Raw genomic sequence first — 7,598 nt, 5'->3', positions numbered from 1 at the left:
GTTAAATATAGGCAGGCCAGTAAGCTGAGTGATACAGAACGGATGGCCACCAGGCCTTAAGCTTCTGGACTGGAGATCACCGACTTGGGAACGCAGTGTAGGAGCCCACAAGGTGTAAAGACTTTTTTAATGTCCACGGAGGATGCTCGATCCAGGCCGCTTTCGACTGGTCTTTTTGGGAATCTATGGAGACATCTATATCCAGCAGTGGACGTTCTAGGGCTGAAATGACGATGATGATTATAAACCGCATGTAATTTCAAAACCACTACGTTCCTATTTATTCCTTTAAAATTATAAGACAGCGATAGATTCTAAAGTATACAGTTTTTGTTTGGGCAAGTAGACCCTTATATATAATAGTACCGATAATTTTAGGAGATAGTTGATCTGATAATAATCTTCCTCAAATTCATTAATGATATTTTGAAATCATTCATTGATTCATTCATTGATCATTCATTCCGAGAATATTTATGATATTGTATTTTATAATTCTATTATTTAAGCTTACCAAAGATTACTTTGTTGTTGGAATTTATATAACTCTATTATCGTACGGGTAGTCGAGTCAACTATGTAATTTAGTTATAAATATGGTAAAAAAACGTTCTGAATAAAAGATGGGGTAGAAATGGTGACTCAAAGAGATTGTTGAGATTAAAATATTTCACTTGGCGGTTAACTGCTCAAATTATTTATTAAGCATTCTTTTTCAGCGTTTTCCGTTGTTACCAAGTATCTATTCTTTGTGCCGAGCATTTTATAAAACATGCCTTTCACTCACGTTATTTCAAATGGCGCTCATAAAAGCTTTCTGGACGAATGCGTTGAACTAATCATGTTTATATTTGCTTTTTAAAACCCTATCTAAGTTTAATGTGTACATTATTGAAAGACTAAAAAACTATCTTGTCAGAGTAAACAGAAGCGACTTTTATTGATCTCTTGCTCAATTTTATCTCTTGTTAGTTGGAATTTGTAATGTCCATTTAAAAACTTTAATCGTCTTTCTTTGTTTTCTTGTACGACACTTAGTGTAAAATCATAATTGATTTTTTTAAACACAAGTCAATAAAATAATATACATACAATTGTTATTCGTACAAACCAAACTGTACGTGTGTACAGATTAGTATCATCTGGAACTCTCGTAGTTTTAAGTTGTAGAGAAGCTTTCATTCTAGTTTTTATGAAATTGGGCTTTTTTCGGATTTTTCTTAAGACGTATACAAGTGTCTATTATTCGGCGAGTAAACTGTGTAATTAATACCTAGATTATTTAAGCTATGTCCAATATGTTGTATGTTTACAGTGGTATCTCGTTTTGCTGACAAGTAGTAGATACTTTTTATATTTCAAAACTTCTGATCTTATTAAATTTATAAAAGCCCCAGTGGCTTATAATACAACCTGCGATAGCTACAAGGTGATTGTTCAACCTTTATATGAGTGAAAGTATAACACATTTGTTACCAACAAAATTATAAACCATTTACAACCATTTCAAATCATCCTATGAATAAAGTGGTAACTTTAGAATATATCGCCGGCTTACATAGACGCCCACTGCAAGGTATAGGCCTCACCAAAAAATATTTATGGTGGACATAATCACCACGCTTGGTAGGCAGGTTGGCGATTGCAATGTGGTGTAATGGTATGCACAAGATATTTTGCCTATCCTCTGGAAATTTATTTGTGAGAAGTGGCTTAATTAATGCACTAAGTTTCAATCATATATAGATTTATTTTCCGGGAATTGAACCCGTGACCTACTAGCGCAAGTCTCGGTCCTTTATTGCTGGTCTAGAATTGATAAAATATATGACATTATTTTTATTTATTTTAAACTACAGTTAACAATAACAATTTAACTACATCGGAATCTGAAATGTGAAAAAGGATATTAGTATATTTTCATTACGTTATCTATTATTTTTGCAAATAATAATTATTGGATCATCTGTAGCATATATTAATTGACATCAAATGAGATATACATTCAACTCTTTAAAGCTTTTACGTTTATAAACAGTCACCCTGTATGCTACGCTCTGTATATTTAAAATTGTCGTTCTTACTACACTTCTGTATAAATGTTTTAGTTTCGCGTCAATATATAATATCAATTTAATAAAAAAAATGATTTCCGATAAATCTCTAAGAATTGATACGACGAAAATATCATAAATATTTATTTAAATCAATAATGTCAGAGGAAATCTCAAAACAAAAATATATTTCTTAAATGAAAAGAAGTTGCTGAAAAAACGTAAATCCTTTTAATATTTCCAGTGCGGGTCTTGTGTTTGCTACGCAAATACAATTACACAAAATAAACGATAATGTTATTCTAGAGTTACCTTCGTTTGTTACCTCGCAGTTCTTGCGAGCTACCTCATAGGGTTTCACAAAGTTGTTTTACATTTTCCTAACTCCTCTCCGATGTTAAGTAGTTTGTTTTGTGGTCTCGCGAACAAATTTAAATCATTTCCAGTAGCAAGCTTTACAAACCGAATGGTTTCAAAAGGCAAGCCGAGGAGTATAAAAACGAACAGATTTTCTTACAAATAATTTGTGAACTTGTGGAATATAGAAGCTTGCAACGATGTTGAACAATAAAATAAAGCCTACCAATTGCTACCCTTGTAAACAATATTTTCCAAGCATAATTTTTTTCTTATTGTTGTTCTTTTCAGCCGATGGACGCCTACTGCAAGGCATATACTTCTAGTGGGGGGAGGGGCTACCTACATACAATTAACAAAACAATACAATTTTTATTATGTTAAACTAAAATAGACGAATAGTTTAAGCGCTTCTGATCACGAAAAAAGTGGACGACGACCACGAGGCGGCGTATTTTTTGTTCTGAACCACGCTCGATACCACAATAGACGAAGCAATTCACACCGCTGAAGACGGGCATAGATGTTGTAACACAGTACACGATAATTTTTTTTTTTAATTAACCACAATCTTGATCTTTGAATTGAGGAGTTTACGAATTAGTGATTGACATAATAGCTGCTACAGAAGACTAATAAATCCGTAAAGAAATTAATTAAATCATTAATCAATATAACATATATCTTAGTCGTATTTCATGTACAATAGAAAAGTTAAATTATAGATTATTTTTGGTCAACTTCTGTATGTTAACCATATCTTTTCCACGATTCTCTTACGCATCCATAAATAAAATTAAAAAAGGTTTTAACAGCATTAAAAATAAATATTATAGCTGCTTTAACTGACCGGTCATCGTAGGAATATTTAGGACAGCCTTATGCCTTGTAGTAGGCATCTAACGGCTGAAAAAAGAGGAAGAAGTAACACTACGTAATTTCTTATCATACTATTAACAACAATTATTATATACAAATCTGTATCTAATTTCTCTCACAAAAGTTTCTCTCTCTTTTTCATTTTGCCGCCCCACGGTTATTTGCTTTATATATTTATTCATTTATTTATCACTTTATTCTACATCGAGATATAAGAAAAGAAAATAAATCGTATAAAATTGTCCAAAGAAGAGCAGGGAAGTAATATCACAAACAATGATTACCTGCTGAAAATCACTGGATGGAATTTTTTTGATAATAAAACCTAAAAAACCATTGCTCAGCGCATTTAATAGATTGATTATTTTAAATACTATTAATGACCAATATGTATGAAATTAGAGCTAATAGAAATCTAAATGAATGATAGTGATTACGAACTATACGCAATAATTTAACGTATATTTTTAAACACGGAATCATGTATTTATTTAGTGAAACGAAGAAAGTTTTTCATATTAAATAGTTTGCGGACTTTATCGTAAGGTACAAAAATATGTTGTTGATATTATATTTATGCACGCTAAACAGCAATCATAGGTTAACGAGTTAGTCAATGTTGCAAAAATTTTTTTTACGTAGTCCCGCGCCGACAAAAACGAAAATTGTTTTGGTTTATTTTGTTTAAAGTAACTATCAAAATTAAATCAAAATCAAAAGTAAATTTCTTTGCAATGGATAAGCGACAGTTAAAGCGTCATTTCTAACGCTCTGTTGTTAATTGCGTAGCGATATAAACTATAGGTAATGTATGTAATGTAGTGAATAGTTTTCATAACCGTGATGTCAGCGTTAAATATACTGAATGCTTACATTATTTTAGTGATGAATCGAAGTGGTATTTTTTTTAAAAGAATTCTGTCAATCACTCCGTGATCACCAACATGATTTTGGTGATTACTCTTCATCCCATACAGATTCCGAAAATCTCATATTCGAATTCCGACAGATCCAAACGCTGCATGGATCCAAATGACAACTGTATCTGTGTCGCCGGTAAGTCGTAATTTATAATCCGTATAAATTATTATAATCATAATTATCTTTAAACAATCGCGCGGTTACAAAATATGTATTAATAATACAATAAATAATTTTTGAAAATAAATAATTTTTATAACGTCGTCAAGCCATTTTGTAGTAATATTGAGCTGTAAAAGCATGTTATATCTCATGATTAAAGCTCGAATGGAATGTTGAACAAGATTTTATTTTTTAAGTATCTGTGTGCAAAGAAACCAATGCAAATGGAACTGCGGACAGCATCTACATTGAAAAATTAGACTCGGCATTACGAATTCAGCAGAGACTACAATGGCGAACAAGTTGCAATAGAATTTAAATAAAGAAAGCGTTTCCTAACAGCGCGAACTCGGGTGCGGGGCGTTGGTGAACTTTCAACTTTTACCCCGCTTATGTAGCGCGGGAGCTACGTACCTACGTCACCCTGATTTCCCTCCCTCCGGGTGGGAGGGAGGCGTTTTCCGTACTTGGAACGAGTATTTACAGCGCAACCTAAATATAGCGTGCCTCCGCTCAGCTGGCACGGTTGGGAGGAGGGATTGGTGGGTAAACATGACTCCCTCCTCACTTCATGAGTGCCTCGAGCGCTAGGAAGGCCATTCGGGCTCGAGCCGCGACGGTAGGCAGACGTCGCTGCATGTTTGATGCTCTCAATGCGAAGTAACGCGACCATGACCGTACCAAGCTCAGGGGTGGACGATCGCGGCTGCAATAAAGACTTTCAAGGTTACGACGTTACTTCAGACATGCGATACAAGTTTATAACAGTTTCTGTTACCACATCGCAACTTACAAATGCGTAATTTATCGATCGATACCTAATTACGTCGTAGTATAGTTGCACAAAAGAAAACTATTTGCGTAATATTTTTTTACACAAATGACAACAATATTGGACGGTCTTTCGAATAGAGACACATAATCTTACATACACAATACACAATTTAATGCAATATCACGTATAAGCGGTAATAGTAATATATAAAAAATTATTGCTTACAGTTAATTTTAATAAAGTATCTTGGATACACAAAAATATTATTCCTTTCTCTTTAAATATACGTGAAATAGCACGAATTATTATTTATCCCTAATTAATGTCATAAAAACTATAATTTTATATAAAAACAAAATTTTCTGAATACAATGAGAAGAATCATGCTATAGTTAAATCACAAGTAAGAATTTATATATATATTCATTTAATAATATTTATGAATTATAAATATTCCAACTTAAAACTCGATTTTACACTTTAGTTAATTTATTTATTTGAGGGCAAAACAAGCAGTTATATATGCGGAAATGAAATCATTTTTTTAATGTAAAATCTTTAAGTTATATAAGATATATGCAATATAATACCTACTGAATGCGGTATACTTTAGGTTATATATAACTAAAATCATCAATGAAATACACACAAACTAAGCATACACACTTAGAACACACTGTCAATGTAATACACTATCCGTTGTTTGGTTTTTCATTTACTTTTATGTCTACTTTCGTTATTTTTTAATGGAATTGATAATGATGTTCACTTTATATTTGGTGCAGTTTATTTATTAGTGTTGCTTTTTTAATTTTTTTTATTTATTTATTCTGAGGTCCTTCAAAGCTGATATATTTATACTTAACAAGAAATAAACAATAAATAAACTACGCTAATTATGAAGTTATGGCAATATTAAATATGATCTGTATAACACTTCTCGTTACACTAATTTATTATTGTACAAAGCTCAGCATATTTAGTCATTTTGTAGTCTGATAATGTTACTATAAAAATAAACTCCAAATTACCTTAGATCAAAAAATAGATAATATATATTTTAACCCCTTAACTGTCTATGTGGCCAAGGATGCTGCCGTACTGGCCTTTTTATTAATAAAATAAATAAGAGAATTGAAATGTGTGTCTGACATTTTCGTATTTAAATAGCAACAATAAAGTTTTATCCGTTGAGGACCGTTTTATTGACATGGGTATCCTTATTAAACCCTTTGGCCTACGTCGTGATAAAACAGATGACCGTTGTCAAAACAACCCTTATACTCGTATTTGTTTTGACTGAGCTTGACATTTAATTATTTTTAATAACTATGCTAATGTTTTTATTTTAAAAAAAAATACAACTATCTAAGTTCTACAATAACTCTTCTGGTTGATTGTATAAAAGTTTTAATAAATAAATACATGTTCTCTGGTCTCTTTAAACCTTTTACACATATTACGCTGTATGTCAAAAGTGAATTTAAAAAAAAATTGCAATGTGCGTTTTGTAATTGTTGTCGTATAAGTAAAAAGCGTTAATAATATTTAATTAATATCGGGTTTAGTATATCAATATTTTGTTAAACAAATGTTTCAGTTGTAAGGTTACTTGTACAAATGCTTATTACGGAAAATTATTAAAAGTTATTCTAGTAACGAGTACATAGTTTTTGAGAATTTATTATGATTAAACATGACAAAATTCAAAATATATTTAATTTTCTCATAAAATTTATTCACTACGGCGCACAAAAATAAAAAAATTGATGAACAAAATTTACTTTTAATTCGTATTTTTAATGCCATCCATTCAATGTGGTCAGATACAAACAGTAGAGCCATAATTGTTTTAATGCTGAATCTTAAAGCTGTGTCCTAATTGATACATATTCTACTTAATTCATGTGGATTTCAAATCACCAATTTAAATGTCGACTTAGATTTCAATTATTCTTATTATTCTTGATTACATACACGTACAACATTATTTAAAAAAAGGTAAGTTTGCTATTGTGTAATCTGTTTAAATTAAAGATATTGTGCGGTTATCCAGAATTTGTAACTCATTTTACAGGCGTTTATTAACGTTGCCCAGAATAAATTCTTTAACAAGTCCCAACGTAGAGTGTTCCGACGGATTTTATTTGACTTCACTCCGAAATAAAACATTTTGTGTAACTGTTCCATAATTTTCAATTTCGCCTGACGAAGACACTTTTAAGAATTCCAAAGAGAATTCGTCTCACTTATTCTTTACATTAAAATAAAACTGAGAAACGCCAAAGTAGAAAAGTTTTGATTCTTTTGGGACAAGCTGATATATTCAAAGAACGAAAATATGTTATTGGAATATGTGTGAAAGTGTCTTTATTTTGTGATTTATTATACTAAAATTACTTTGTTTAGTGCACTTAATTAAAAATTTTCCTTACCACCATCGTAATTAT

This window comes from Battus philenor, unplaced genomic scaffold (genome assembly GCF_028537555.1).
Source record: "Battus philenor isolate CCGP_79_NKW_IND1 unplaced genomic scaffold, ilBatPhil1.0.hap1 SCAF_6, whole genome shotgun sequence".
Classification (NCBI taxonomy): Eukaryota; Metazoa; Arthropoda; class Insecta; order Lepidoptera; family Papilionidae; genus Battus; species Battus philenor.
The sequence above is the reverse complement of the archived record's forward strand: the minus strand, read 5'-3'. Positions refer to the sequence as shown.